The sequence below is a fragment of the Anomaloglossus baeobatrachus genome, chromosome 1, assembly GCF_048569485.1.
Source record: "Anomaloglossus baeobatrachus isolate aAnoBae1 chromosome 1, aAnoBae1.hap1, whole genome shotgun sequence".
Classification (NCBI taxonomy): Eukaryota; Metazoa; Chordata; class Amphibia; order Anura; family Aromobatidae; genus Anomaloglossus; species Anomaloglossus baeobatrachus.
In genome coordinates this window covers 818,519,913-818,536,633 of record NC_134353.1, presented here as the reverse complement: position 1 = coordinate 818,536,633, position 16,721 = coordinate 818,519,913, and positions in this window count along the sequence as shown.

Here is a 16,721-nt window from a genome sequence, read left to right as displayed (position 1 = left end):
TAAACGTATCCTCCGCAGCAGAGGGGACTCTTGGTCTTCCTTTCCTGTGGCGGTCCTCATGTGAGCCAGTTTCTTTGTTGCGTTTGATGGTTTGTGCCACTGCACTTGGGGACACTTTCAAAGTTTTCCCAATTTTTTGGACTGACTGACCTTCATTTCTTAAAGTAATGATGGCCACTTGTTTTTCTTTACTTAGAATTTGTATTATGGCAAGATAAAAGCAGCTAACAGTCTATTCAGTAGGACTATCAGCTGTATATCCACCAAACTTCTGCACAACACAACTGATGGTGCCAACCACATTTATAAGGCAAGAAATCCCACTTATTAAACCTGACAGGGCACACCTGTGAAGTGAAAACCATTTCCGGTGACTACCTCTTGGAGCTCATCAAGAAAACTCTTTGAATGAGAAGGTGTGTCCAAACTTTTGGTCTGTACTGTATATATATGGTATATATAAGGTATGATGTTTACATGTTTTTATTGTACCATGAATAAGGCCAAGTGCTGAAACGCATAGGTCCAGCGGTAGTATGCTATTGTATCTGTGCTATGCCTTTTAATAAGAAGACTGTGATCCTATCTAGGTGAAAACTTGTGGTGAGCTGACCTTTTTCCACTTTTTTCTTTTGCATATAAAGTGGAACCTTGGATTACGAGCATAATTGGTTCTGGGAGTGTGCTCTTAAACCCAGTTACTTTTATATTAAAGCAAATTTTCCCATAGGAAATAATTGAAACACAGATAATTCCTTCCACAACCCAAAAATATTTACTGTATTTATACAAACTTATTATAGTAAAACAAACTAGTGTCCTGTATTCATATAAAAGTATTACAGTACACTAATACAAAATACTGTGCAGTATAGTAGAAGCATATAAAACAAATTAAACTGTATGTTAGCTTACAAAATTTTTGGTGTGCGGGAGGTACAGTATAAGCAATGTGCGGTGCTGGTTATCAATAAGAAAGTACAATACCATATCCTCAAATGCTAATTGATAGATATGCTATATAGTATATACTGTACTGTATAATGGTATACGATGAAAGGACAGTACCAGAAGTGTGCAAGGTGAATATATGCTCTTATCGCAAACAAAAATTGCTCTTAAACCAAGTTACAAATTTTTAGAAAGCTTTGCTTGTCTTGCAAAATGCTCTCAAACCAAGTTATTCTTAAACCAAGGTTCCACTGTATACCCAGATGGGGACATATATAACAGTTTGCCAGTACATTTGCTAGTTGTCAGGTTCCTGTTGTCTAGTACTCGTTCCTGTGTGCCCAAACCTGTGTTTCAGAAACCAGTATCTATCCTGTGAACCCGAACCCGAGATCCTGAACCAGTACCTGTCCTGTGTACCTGCATGTTCCAGCCATCCTGTCTCTAACAGTTGCCCAGTCTGTACCAGCCTTTCTGACTGTGCCAGTCTTCCAGTTTGTATCAGCTGACTGTTAAGGTGAACTCTTAACCAGAGATCACTAGTTGCCTACTGCCTGGCCGAATTGGTATGGACCAAGTGCATGCATAAAAGAATTCACACCAGACACAGTCGGATATGAAATCTCTTCTTGGTCACAGTAAAGATGGCACCGAACAGACTGAGGAGAAGCATGCATCCTCTTGATATAGGCTAGGGGCGTACACAAGTTCAGATATGCCCATTTAGTGGGACAGTTCATGAGCTAGCCAATGGGGAGATCCGTGTTGCTGTTGATGGGTGCGTCTGACTTTAGTGGATGAAACCATGGTGATGGGAGGGACGTCATCTGGTGCATCCATGCTGATGGTTTGGTCTATGATGTCATCTGATCTTTGAGTTGGTCTTCTAGCTTGACCAGGGGTCTTCCCTTATATGATATCTTCTTTCATTCCTTGCATTCCAAGCAAGGTGTGGAGAACAGGAAATGGCAGCCATCTTTATATCTGTGTCATGTGTATGATCTGAGAGCTGAATTATTTAAGGCAAATCGACATATTTCCCACAATGCTCTATGTCCAGAGGTTAATTAAGTATTTCATTTTATGGCTCTCCTCAACAGTCCCCCCTAAATACTTTATTAACCTTCTGACCCTACCATGGTGCTCTAACACATCAGCTCTAATGCTTTAACTGCAACCTTTTTTCATTTTTCTATCCGCTATACAAGCAATGCTAAGCCTTTGCCCCCGCTGGTACAGACTGCTGATCAGAGAGTTGATCACATCCCGCACACACAGTTCACAGAGGCACAGGTAATATCCCAGTCCTTAGAACAGACTATTTAATGCTGAAGAGCTCACCCAGATTTTGAGATTAATCGATTAGAAAGAGTAAGGCAATTGTAAGAATAAGCTTCTTACCGTTATGCTGCAGCTTTTAGCGTTACTGTTTCTGAAAGACTGATTCTCAGTCAACATCTGAGTGCTGTCCGCGTCTTCGAGACTTTTCTACCTGAATACACCTGATTGTATCACAACTTTAATGGATCTCTTCTTGTCTCAGGTCCATAATCTACCACCAAGAGGCCTTCAACAAGATTTCCCTTACGCATGGATCCGATTACCTTCAGTAACGCAGAGTAGCACTTTTACGGCTTCAAATACCAACAAATACGACAATACCAGTTACCAGCAAGTGTATGTTATCCTTAAAAAGTCACTTAAACCCTTAAACTAATTGGTTAGTTCAGGTCAGATAATGTTTTTTCCCACCATGAGCCCTTATTTGTGTAATGTTCCTGTACCCATTGTTCCCTTATCATGGTTATTTCCCATGTTTCATCCCCAAACTAGAAATTCTCCATAAGGTTCTATGTGAGATAATCCAGCACTATGTGTGTGTTGTGACCCTCATTCTGCTGGTACGATGGACTCTTTACAGCGGTTGTTGTCTCCAGATGGGTTTTCCCTCAAGCGTCATGGAAGTTGCTGTGGTTGGGAAAAGCTGGATCGGCCCATCTGATTCTGACTCATGGCTCATTCTGACTTGTCTTTTTAGGATCACCCGGTCTCCTGGCTTGAAACCACGTGCTCCTGACACTGATTTAGGATCTGGAATTGGAGGATACACATGTTTAACACACTACATAGGCAGTTGTATAAGCCTAATACATTACTGGTCAGGATATCACACTGTATCTGAAGTATCTGTGAGACATTGTATCTGAAGTATCTGTGAGAAATATAATCCCATTGTAGGTGCTAAACCAAAAATATCTTATATAAAGATCTAATCATTAAGGAAAAGGTAAACGAACATTTGTTACATGATTTGCCAGCGTTCACCATCATCTTGTGGATCATTACATGTTTATGTTATAATCATTAAAATTCCAAACAACATACACCCATGTGACTATAGACACAATTAGATATTCCAATACAGGAGGGGGCAGGGATTGGGGCAATAGCCCTAAACTCTCCCTACCTTGCAGCGGAGGTCGGCACCCTATAAGGCGAATTGGCGCCCCCGCTCACCGACGGCTTGCCCTCCCTATCCCTACACTGCTAAGCTAATACATGCTGCTAATCTCAGTGAGGGAAATATAGAAACCGTGAGATACAGGGGATAAAGAGGCGTCAATATGCAAGTATATATATCCAATTCATTCCCAAAGATTAAATATTCACACTCTGTATTTTACATAGCTGTTTGGTAGCTTAAATCAATATGATACAGCAAATTCAAGGACCAAACCCTAAAAGAAATTAAATATCTCACATGTATAACATGTACCCACTGTATCAATATAATAATAATAAGGCCAGGTAGAGTCATGAGGAGATCTCGTCCAATCACAGACTCTCCACTGTACAATCGACACTCAGGCTAATAAAATAAACGCATATTTGTCAGACGCTTAGCATGAAAGAAGCCCAACGCGTTTCTCCTCTCTTCACAATGGCAGACAGGGGTTCATCAGGAGCATACCCAGGTACTATAAGATCTCTATAATGACCTCTGCTATAGAATATCTACTTTTACCACTTTTTAGGAACTCCATTTTTACATACCACCAGCATCATGAGTTTTTCAGCAGTAATGTTTTCCATACTGGATATGTTTCAGGGCAGACCTGAAAAGAAATTCACACAACATGCATAAAACTCATATAAACCTACTCATGGTAGATGTATATGACTAATCTGCAATCACCGGAGCAGTAGAGCGGATGAGGGGGTGTTTCTACGAGGTCTTTACAGTTTTTTCTACCTTAATAGGCACACATCTTACAAGACTGGATGTGTCTGGCCACCTGGGTACTGAAGCAGTGGTGCTGCCGCCCATATCTTGTCTACCACCACACTCTTTGTCACGTGCTTATTGGTTACCTGGGCCATTATTGAGTAGAGCGCTCATGGCTTAGAAAGCTTACCGCCCTTTATCCACAGACCTTCCTCAGTCACTGGCTCCCTGCGTCTCACATGCCGTTCCTTGCTGAATCGCTTGTTCCTGTAGGGATTTAAAAACACAAGGAGTGATCAATGTCACGGACGACGTGACAGGAGCCACCGAGGTACTGGTCTGCATTGGTAAAGAACTCTCAACTCTAGACCCATTCACTGCTTCTTTGTTGTCTGCACCTGTGCGACCATCTCCTCTGGCTGCTGCCTATATCCACATTTGACTATCTTACCCCCCTCCACTCTACGAACCACAGTGATTGCAAATCTTCATCTCGTTCTCCTATTCCGATGGGAGAGGAGTGAGTGGTTCGATTTTTATTACCTCATGTTGCGTAACCTCAGCATATCCAGTGCAGAATCAACCAGCATCTTGGTATCTGGATCCATCTACGGAAAAACTCAAAATCTGCATTAGCAATGGGCTCATCTGAGACATGTTCAAAACCTGACAATTCTTGTTACATCAGAGCAATCATGAGATATATGTATGTCTGCTGTATCCTTCATTAGAGATAAAAATATAAAGACAACTTAATAGAAAAACTCAATCGATGAACAAATTAAAAACTTAACAATAGGTGTGACTTTCCACATCTTCTTTCCCCCCTTTTTGAATCTATTATCCAAAGCATAATTAGATTCAAAAAGTGTGTGGCCCCGGAGCTCTACATTTAGGAATAAAAGTCACATTGTGTAGATTGTACCTAATCGGGAACAAAATAAATATTATATTATGTATAATTTTATAATGTAAAACTATTTCACTGGCTTTTTTTAACCTTCGCTTGAACCACAGAAATTTGCATTACAATCTTTCTTTCTATAAAAAAGAAAACAGATGATTCAATACATTATATATCAAACACAGAATGACATAAATCATCCACATACTTTTAAACCAAATTATTGTAATTATTAATAAATTATTATTAATAAAAATTATTATTATTATCATTAACAATAATAATAATAATAATAATAATAATAATAATAATAATAATAATAATAATAATAATGATAATACAACCTCTGGATATAAAGGCGTTCGTATTTGCAAAATTGAGGAAATTTTCAGGAAATTTTCAGCATCTCTGTGATAATTCTGTCCATGAATACTATTACTTTTTATAAAATGCTGATTTACCATAGAAATCCATCTTATTAAACAGCTTCCTATGCTCTTGTATCTACCAATAAATCTAAACATTTCCCCAATTAAGTTTTATTCCTTTGGGATTAAATTAGTAAAATAAAAAGCTATTGTCAATGACTTTTTTCCAATATAATTTGCAATGAATTAAATGCAGAAAACCTTTTTTTTTTTTAAAGAAACATGCTTGGGCTTTTCACAAGAAACCCCCTTTGTAACTTGAAACTCTAGTGGAAAAACTTGTATTTTCCTCCTCCCACTAAGGCAAACAGGCCTTCTCCTATGCTGTTGGGCACACCAAGAAGCCAAATCTCCTCTCTTCTGGATATATATCTTCCATTGATTCATTCATTCATTTCCTTTATTATTCATTTATTGCTTTAAACATACAATCTATCAGATTCATAACTGGAATATTTATTATCTACTTATTTATCATGACCTCTACTGCAAAGGTACGTTATTTATGAATTTTTACCTTAATGCTTTCCTAACCTATTATTTTTAGTATTGTAATGGATTTTAACTATTAATCCCTAAGCTTCACTCTGCAAATACTCATTTCATCTAATTCCTACTAAAGATGGCTGCACAGCACATGGTCTCCTTGCTAGAATAGGACCATGTGGGAAGGGAGGGTAAACTGATTTTTTTTTCTTTTGTTCAACTATTTCCCCCTATAGTCTATTTTATACACACACACACACACACACACACACACACACACACACACACACACACACACACACACACACACACACACACACACATTTATATATATCATATACACACATGTTCAGATATCTACAGTCCTGATCCAACTACAGTTAAAAACACTCATTTTTCTAAGTATATAGTAGTCCATCCAATTCATTGTTCAAATATTTACAGAGCACATTGTCTTCTTCACACATCCCCCCCCCTCACTTCCTCTTCTTTGTTTAAACCATGCTTGCCTCAGCCATGTGCTTCATCCACCATTTTAAAATCTGACCTAAAATGGCTGCAACCAAAAATAGCACATGGTTTATCACAGGATTGCGGCCTAGAATCCCCACATCTCAAAAAAGTCCACTCTCATCCGGATTTTTCCGACTACAACTACACACAACTTCATCAATTTCTCCATCTTTCTCTCAAGATAAACACCACCAAACAAGCAATCTTTTTCTATGCATACCAGATAGAAACAGATAAACAAAAAGACGGGGGGAGATGACTCACAACTGAAACACTAAAGAAAACCTAGGGTTTGCAGCACACACTTCTAAACCAGTCCTTGTTCTGAACTCTACAAAACAGTTCCTCTACCTGGTCTCTACGTGCCTCAATCTACCCTTGTACCCAGTCTCTATAACACCCAAGCTCCTGTTAACAAGCTCCTCTTGGAGGACTTGTAACTAGCCTCTCTAACACAGGCTCCCGTTAACAAGCTCCTCTTTGGAGGACTTGTAACTAGCTTCTCTAACACAGGCTCCCGTTAACAAGCTCCTCTTTGGAGGACTTGTAACTAGCCTCTCTAACACAGGCTCCCGTTAACAAGCTCCTCTTTGGAGGACTTGTAACTAGCCTCTCTAACACAGGCTCCCGTTAACAATCTCCTCTTTGGAGGACTTGTAAATAGCCTCTCTAACACAGGCTCCCGTTAACAAACTCCTCTCGGAGGACTTGTAACTAGCCTCTCTAACACAGGCTCCCGTTAACAAGCTCCTCTTTGGAGGACTTGTAACTAGCCTCTCTAACACAGGCTCCCGTTAACAAACTTCTCTTTGGAGGACTTGTAACTAGCCTCTCTAACACAGGCTCCCGTTAACAAGCTCCTCTTTGGAGGACTTGTAACTAGCCTCTCTAACACAGGCTCTCGTTAACAAGCTCCTCTTTGGAGGACTTGTAACTAGCCTCTCTAATACAGGCTTGTGAGCCCGTGGAAAACACGTGCCTAACCTGGCCAATTAAAACCGAGCTATATCTCTAGTCATTACATACCAGCCTCTTATCTAGGCCTTGTACAAAACCATATTAACAAATTTGAGAGCTCGTGAAAAACACGTGCCTAACCTCACCAATTAAAACTTGTGCTTTATCTCTAGGCCTCTTGCCGAGTCATTCACTCTAGGCCTCGAGCCACAACTCTATTTAAATCTCCACCAGAACCGCAAAACATATGACAGGCAACAACCAAAAACCGTACCACATGGAGTGTCCTCCACGTTTCCAAACACTGCTCAAAAACCTACTTGCTCTCCTAACTACCAGTCAATCTCCCCTCGAGACAACACAAAGCAGGCAGCAGGCAACTGAATATGTGACGGTTCTTCCACAATTAAATATGGCCAGCAGCGGATAAACTCTTCTGCCGTCACAGAGTTCACAAAAACCGGACACGGTCAGGCAATCAGTGCCACACACCCTGAGACACACAAGTAAGACTTCAGATTATAAAAATCAGCAGACTTACCATGTGTTCTCGTATAAGAGTTGATCAGACTCTTGGCTCAGGGTATCCAGCATGTCCTGCCATTCCAATCGCCGGTTCTCAAGATTGTAGAGTTTCTCCTATACTGGCCCCACATTGGGTACCAATAATGTTAAGGTGAACTCTTAACCAGAGATCACTAGTTGCCTACTGCCTGGCCGAATTGGTATGGACCAAGTGCATGCATAAAAGAATTCACACCAGACACAGTCGGATATGAAATCTCTTCTTGGTCACAGTAAAGATGGCACCGAACAGACTGAGGAGAAGCATGCATCCTCTTGATATAGGCTAGGGGCGTACACAAGTTCAGATATGTCCATTTAGTGGGACAGTTCATGAGCTAGCCAATGGGGAGATCCGTGTTGCTGTTGATGGGTGCGTCTGACTTTAGTGGATGAAACCATGGTGATGGGAGGGACGTCATCTGGTGCATCCATGCTGATGGTTTGGTCTGTGATGTCATCTGATGTTTGGGTTGGTCTTCTAGCTTGACCAGGGGTCTTCCCTTATATGGTATCTTCTTTCATTCCTTGCATTCCAAGCAAGGTGTGGAGAACAGGAAATGGCAGCCATCTTTATATCTGTGTCATGTGTATGATCTGAGAGCTGAATTATGTAAGGCAAATTGACATATTTCCCACAATGCTCTATGTCCAGAGGTTAATTAAGTATTTCATTTTATGGCTCTCCTCAACACTGACCAGTCTGCACCAGTCATCCTGTCTGATACCTTGAGTCCAAATCTGAATTCTTGCCCCTGTGGTCAGCTGCCGCATTACCAATGACTGCCCTGGAGTGGTACCTGCCGGCTACCTGCAGCACAAGCCTGCATCACCATCAGAGGTTCTAGTGAAAAACCAGGTAGCCACTTAGTAAAGCCCATTCGAAGTAAGCCTCGCCATGTGACATACTGTTTCCATACCCACTAGCATGACAGTTTTCTCAGGCCATGGACCTTCCTGACCTATCTGCGGTCCGTGAACATCCTCTGAAACGCTCTTGCGCCAGCTGCTTCATCTGGATCCATTCAGTCTACTGTCCAAGCACAGCCGATCACTCCTGTATCTAGTTTTGGACACTGTTTGTCTGCTCCTCCACAGTTTGACGATGATTCCAAGCAATGCTTTCATTAACCAATGCACATTCCAACTTGAGCTTTTGGCTCACCAATTTCCATCTGACCAGGCCAAAGTGGCTTTCATTATGTCCCACCTAGGAGGAGAGGCCCTCTCATGGCTCAGTCCCTTATGGTAGAGAGAAGATGTTGTAATTTTAAACCTGCAGACCTTCCTGGAGGCATTTTGCAAAGTTTTCAAGGAACCGGGTCAGGTCACCTCCACATCGTCCTCCCTCCTCATACTGTTCCAGGGAACTCTTACTATAGGCCAGTGTGCAGTACAATTCCGTACCTCATCTTCGGAACTCAGTTGGAATAACGAGGCGCTGGTAGCAGCCTTCTGGGAAGGTCTAATTGAGAGAATTAAGAATGAACTAGCAGGTTTTGACATCCCCATCTCTTTAGACAGCCTGGTTTCCCTCGCTATCTGTATCGACCTCAGCTTTCAGGGATGATCAAGATAGGTGATCTGTGAAAAAAAGTCGATGTGTCTGGCTCTGACTTTTGAGAGACCACTCTTTCCATAGACTTTAGCTTCTGCTGCTTCTCCAGAACCTATGCAAGTTGATCGCGTGATCTGGCTGAATGATGTCTGGAACACCATCATGTTGAAGGGAAGTACTTCTACTGCAGTAGCTCTGTCTGAACACTCAATCTGCACCTGTCCTGAGAAGCCAGGAAATTCCCAAATCCAAGCTTGGTTGGAGAGGCTTCCCTAGGCAAGAACAACTCCTCTCCACCTCTGACGCTCACTGTGTTCAGTGTCTCCAGTAGTAATATGTAGTTCTCCACAATGGCCTATGTGGATTCTAGTTCTGCTGGATACTTCATGGCATGGTTAACTGGTACCAGATTTCCTTCCAGTGCCACCAGTGTCCATTCTGGGTGTCGTCTGTTGATGATAGAGCTCTATCCAAGGCCGTCCATTTAATTAAGGAACAGGTGGAACTTCAGGAAGGAATGCTGCAATCTGAGAAGATTATCATCTATGTGCTACCAGGTCTGGTGCACCCACTGCTCCTGCCCATAGCAACGTGTGTCGCAACCTTCATAGCGCTGCTACTATTGTACCCATGTGGCTATCTATCACTGGTGTACGTTTGAGAAAGGTTGAGTAACCAAAACATCACACTTATGTACACAGACACCATGTAGTTCTATTAATAAATCTAAAATACCATTGCTACTTTAAGTGCTGGATTACTACTTTTCTGCTCCAATTTTTGTCATGATCTGCAAGGGTACTGTACCGCCCCGCAGGCTCGGCTGCAGCCGCCGAGCCGCTCAGATCCGTGCTTGTTCTGCGGGTGGTGGCACGAGCCTCTCACGGACCCGGGGGTCATGTCGCTCTGCAAGGGAGTTGGCGCTACATGCGGGGATTTGGGTGAGGGGTTCCACGGCCGGGGCTGCGGTGGGTTAGTTTGGAATGTAAGTTCGTGACGCCACCCACGGGTTGTGGTGATTGTAGACACCACCGCTGCGGTGAAGGTGTGGGGGTTCCCGGGAGCGGTGTAATGGCGCAGCTAGGTGTTGACCCCTCCGTGGGTAGGGGGTGTTGGTCCCGGGGCCCGGTTGGCGAGGGCCGGGGTGCATGGTGAAGTGTTGCGGTGCAGCGCGGTGCGGTGCCTGATGGCACTGGTGTACTCACTCTGACACAACATACTGGAGTCTCTGGTAAACCAAACGGAGTGATGAACGGGGCCCGCAGCCAGCTGCAGCTTCTCCCAGAATAGGTTGATGGTTTCCGCCTTTCTCCTGCACCTCTGTGTGTAAATGTTTGACTCCTATGCCTAGACACCGGTAGTCCGCCCCCCTACTTGTAAATGCCGTAGGCGCCCATTTGCCCGCAGACGCTGGCCCTTTGGGTCTCTATGCCTTGGCGGTGGCTCTACCCTGTATGGTTGGGCTGTTGTCTTCTAAAGGGGCTTGTGTGGGATAGGTCCTTAAGTCCAGTCCGCAATCAGTTGATTTGACTTGGCTCTGTCGGTTCAGGGCTTTGTACTGGGTCTGAGTACCCCTCCTGGTGCTCCGGTTTCCAATCAGTTCCCCGTTTCGGTACCGGCGGGCCACCGCCCGACCCCGGTCCCTACGGTTCCACCAGCTTTAATCCCAGCTCCTACAGGCGGCCACCACCGTCTGCCTCCTTGCCAATGGCGACTGGGCTCTGACCCAGCCACCTGGTAGTCTCTTGGCAGGCCTGGACACAGGACTACTCGTGAACTTGACTGCTCTCTATCTCCTCTAGAACTAGACTCCCGTGTTTTCCCGCCTCCAGGCCTGTGAACTCCTCGGTGGGCAGAGCCAACCGCCTGGCTCCGCCCCCCTGGTGTGGACATCAAACCTGGAGGGTGGTGACTAGACTTGAGCGCGGTTCGAGGTTCTCCAGTTCGCGGCTCGAGTGATTTTGGGGGCTGTTCTAGATCGAACTAGAACTCGAGCTTTTTGCTAAAGCTCGATAGTTCTAGATTCGTTCGAGAACGGTTCTAGCAGCAAAAAGCAGGGCTTTTTACAGCTACAGTGTGCAGGAGCCATCGCTGGCAGCCTGCCAGAAGCTGGTAACCAAGATAAACATCGGGTATCCAAGCAAAGCGCTTTGGTTAGTAACCCGATGTTTATCCTAGTTACGTGCAGGAAGCCCACACTTCCCCGCTCAACTCACTCCTCCGCCCCCTCCTGCATGCGGCATGTACACACACACACACACACACACTCACGCTCACACTCACCTGTCCCCAGCCAAGCAGTCCACGACACTGACGTCCTCAGCGCCACCCACTTCTCACTCCGCCGCCAGCACAAATGGCTCCGCCCACCTGCACTCTGCACACATGGTCCCGCTCGGCTTACCTGCGGTGATGAAGTCCCGACCTCAGCGCTGTCTCTGTCCTCCATGGCCGCCGCTTGTCACATCACCTTCTCTCGCTTCCGATCCGAGACTGACTAGCGGTGACGTCACGGGCCGCTCGCGATACTTGGCTGTGAAGGCGGCGGTCATTGAACTCAGTGACAGGTGCTGTCAGCAGTGCAGGAGATCAGCGCAGGTAATGTACCTCGCTGACAGCAGCACTTGTCATCCCCTGCAGTGACCTGGGCTGACCCATTGATGTTAGCTCAGGTCACTGCACTGCTCTCCCAGCCAATGGGGAACATCCTGCTCTTCATTGACTGGGACAGTGTGGATCGTCATGGCAACCCCTTGGATTACACCAGACCTGGATTTGTTTTTCTTTCTAATAAATTGGTTAAAGAGGGAATGTATTGGGGAGTGTTTTTTCAAATAAAAATGTGTTTGTCGTCTATTTTTTTTTATTACTGACTGGGTTGGTGATGTCGGGTATCTGATAGACGCCTGACCTCACCAACCCCAGGGCTTGATGCCAGGTGACATTACACATCTGGTATTAACCCCATATATTACCCCGTTTGCCACCGCACCAGGGCACGGGAGCTGGGGCGAAGCACCAGGATTGGCACATCTAATGGATGCGCCACTTCTGGGGCGGCTGCGGCCTGCTATTTTTAGGCTGGGGAGAGTCCAATAACCATGGACCTCCCTAGTCTGAGAATATCAGACCCCAGCTGTCTGCTTTACCTTGGCTGGTGATCCAATTTTGGGGGGACCCCTACGTGGTTTTTTTTTTTAATTATTTATTTAATTTAAAATAACAGCGTGGGGTGCCCTCAGTTTTGGATTACCAGTCAAGGTGAGGCTGCCAGCTGTGGTCTGCAGCCGTCTGCTTTACCCTAGCTGGCTACAAAAATAGGGGGAACCCTACGTCATTTTTTTTTTCATTTTTTTGGCTAAATACAAAGCTAAGCACCCCTTAGTGCCACATGAAAGGCACCAAAGGGTGCAAAATTACAAAATGCAGGAGAGTGGGACATTTTGTGTCTTTCTGGCATTATAATGACAGAAAAGACTGATATGAAGTGCACAAGCACAAGAAAATCACCAGAGCGCTCTACGCTGTGAAAAGCAGTAGAAAATGGCACTGGAGTGAACATGTGACCACCTCATGTAGGATGAAGCTATGGATCCTGGGTAAATTTATGTATTTTCCCTCCTTCAGTTTTTTTGCAGTACATGAAAAAAACGGAAGGCACACAGATGACAAACAGATGACATACGGACCGTCTACAGAACGGAAATGGATGCCACACAGATGCACCCGTGAAAAAAAACGGACTGTTTTTTGCAGACCGCAAAAATGGATCGGTCGTGTTAATGTAGCCTTATTCTGATCTGCCGTTTATAAACAGCAGGCAGAAAGAAGTGAATAACGCCCCCCAGCGTCAGAAAATCTCTGGGGTTTCAGGGCTAGCTGAGACCCTGGAGATCATGATTTAGGACGGTTTTTCCGGTCCCCGCTCATGTGATCACAGGTTTACACCGTACACTGATGATCACGTTACAGTAAATAAATAAATAAAATTATTTATCTCAAATCTGGCATGAACAAACATGATAAATCTCCTCCCCGGTCCCCTCCGATCCCCCGGTGTCGCCAAAGTGCCCCCCCTGATGCCCTCCCAGAAATCCAAGATGGCCGCACGCACAGCAGCGCGCCGGCCGCATTCACCCTACTCCTCTGATTTCTGTCGCATGTGCCATGACACATGCGACAGAAAACTCCTCCCCAGGCCCTGCCAGGTCACCCCCTATAACCCCACCGGTGTTCCCCAGTGTCCCACGGTACCTGTGCAGCGTTGATCCCCCCACGACCCTCTCCTTCACAATAGACGCTGCCGCATGCACAGAGCGGCTGTCAGCTCAGCTTCCTGTGTTCAGACACAGTGAGTGGTGGTTATGCATCTGTAAGCTAAATGGGCGGCACGGTGGCTCAGTGGTTAGCACTGCAGTCTTGCAGTGCTGAGGTCCTGGGTTCAATTCTCACCAAGGACACCATCTGCAAGGAGTTTGTATGTTCTCCCCATGTTTGCGTGGGTTTCCTCCGGGTACTCCGGTTTCCTCCCACACTCCAAAGACATACAGCGCTATGGAATTAATAACACTATATAAATGAAAAAATTATTATTATTACTGCAATGCCCTGCTCATGAGGTAAGGAACATAATTGATCAAGAGAGCTATATACTACATTTCCAAATGGAGGGATTTGCTTTTATAGTTTCCCTGCTGAATGACTACCAAACATGAGAGTCCGTTATACGCCACAAGAAAACACATCTAAATAGCGAGCTCTGTTGTTAAGTATTCATTCAGCTGGATAACTGGACTTAAAGGGGTATTCCATCTCCAAGATCCTATCTCCAATATATAGTAGGTGGAATAGCAATAATATCAGCAAATACCAATATTTGGAAATGTAGAATAGTTCTCCTGATCAGGCATGCCCTTACCTCATGAGCAGGGCATTGCAGCTTTGGTAGCAACCATTACGACATGGACTCTGCTGCTGTGGACCCGGGGAGAGTGAGTGCAGTATCATTGCACCCACACTCCTCAGATGAAGGGTCTCCACTCCTAGAAAATGGGGGATATATTCCCTGAATGTCTCCCCCCCATATTCTAGACGGTCCAGAGTCGCCATGGGACCCCTTTATTTTTTTTCTTACAATAAATTGGTGAAAGAGGAAATGTTTTGGGGACTGTTTTTTCAAAGAAATTTCTTTTGTCGATTTTTTTTTTTGTTAGTACTGACAGTTTATGATGTTGGGTATCTAATAGACGCCATGACATCACAAACTGCTGGGCTTGATCTCAGGTGACTTTACAGCTAGTATCAACTCGATTACCCCGTTTGCCACTGCACCAGGGCACAGGATGAGCTGGGGTGAAGCGCCACGATTGGCGCATCTAGTGGATGCGCCACGTCTGGGGTGCCTGCGGCCTGCTATTTTTAGGCTGTGAAGGCCCAATAACTATGGACCTTCCCACCCTGAGAATACCAGACCACAGCTGTCCGCTTTACCTTGGCTGGTGATCCAATTTGGGGGGGACCCTACTTTTTTTGTGTAATTAATTAATATTTATAAAATAATTATAAAAAAAGAGCCTGGGGGGACCTCCACATTGGATCCCCAACCACGGTAAAGCTGCCAGCTGTGGTTTTCAGGCTACAGCCGTCTGCTTTAGCCTAGCTGGCTATCAAAAATGGGGGGACCCAACGTCATTTTTTTTTAACTATTTTTTAAATTGAAAAAATTAATGGGCTTCCCTGTATTTTGATTGCCAACCAAGGTAACGGCAGGCAGATGGGGGTGGCAACCCATAGCTGTCTACTTTATCTGCGCTGAGAATCAAAAATACCGCGGAGCGCTACGTCATTGTTTTTAAAGATTTATTTTTACAGCACTGTGATGTCCAGCAATCAAAATACACGGAAGCCCATTTTGTTTTTAGTTATTTAAATAAATAATTAAAAAAAATATATATGGGCTCCCGCTGCATTTTTTGTATTGCTAGCTAAGGGTAATCCAAGCAGCTACTGGCTGCTAACCCCCACTGCTTGGTGTTACCTTCACTGGCAATGGAAAATCCAGGGAAGCATTTTTTATTTTTTTTGCCAAAAAACTACAAAAAAAGGACGTGAGCATTGCCATATTTTTTTCCACAGTCCTGGATGGAGTATGCTGAGCCTTGTAGTTCTGCAGCTGCTGTCTGTCTGTATGGAGAAGAGCAGACAGCAGCTGCAGAACTACAAGGCTCAGCATACTCCATCCAGGACTGTATGCAGAAGTTTTTTGCCCACCAAAAAAATGACGTGGGCTTCGCCATATTTTTGCATGCTAGCCAGGTACAGCATGCAGCCACGGGCTGCCTCCAACCCCCAGTTGCCTATTTGTACCCGGTTGGGAACCAAAAATATAGGGAAGCCCGTTTTTTTTTAATTATTTCACTTATTTCATGAAATAATTAAAAAAAAAACAAATGACGTGGGCTTCGCCCCATTTTTGTGTCCAGCCAGGTACAACTAGGCAGCTGGGGATTGGAATCCGTAGCACAGGTTAGCCCGAGGTTTCTGGGCGCCTCTGCTGCGAATTGCAGTCCGCAGCCGCCCCAGAAAATGGCGCTTTCATAGAAGCGCCATCATCTGGCGCTGTATCCAACTCTTCCAACAGCCCTGTAGCCGGGTGGCTTGTTGGGCAATAATGAGTTAATACTAGCTTTGTTTTACTAGCTAGTATTAAGCCAGAGATTCTTAATGTCAGGCACGTTTGACCCGGCCATTAAGAATCTCCAATAAAGGGTTAAAAAAAAGACACCACACAGAGAAAAAATACTTTAATAGAAATAAATACACAGACACATTAGAGACTCCATCTTTATTACCCCCTGTCAGCCCTCCACGATCCATGGTCTTCTGTCTTTCTCGTTCAACAAATGCAGCTCTGCTCCATCCCTGCTGCATGGGGGAAGACGCTGCTTCCCGTCCAGCCTTCACTCCGTGAAGGCTGGACGGGAAGCAGCGTGCAGCCTTCACTCCGTGAGTGATCAGTGCTGCTGGCTGTTAACGGTAACAGCGGTAATGCTGACAGACGCGTTACCATAGCAACGGTGCTCCGATCATGTAATTCCCGGAGCCGCGGTTAGCGGTGACGTCACCGCTAACTGC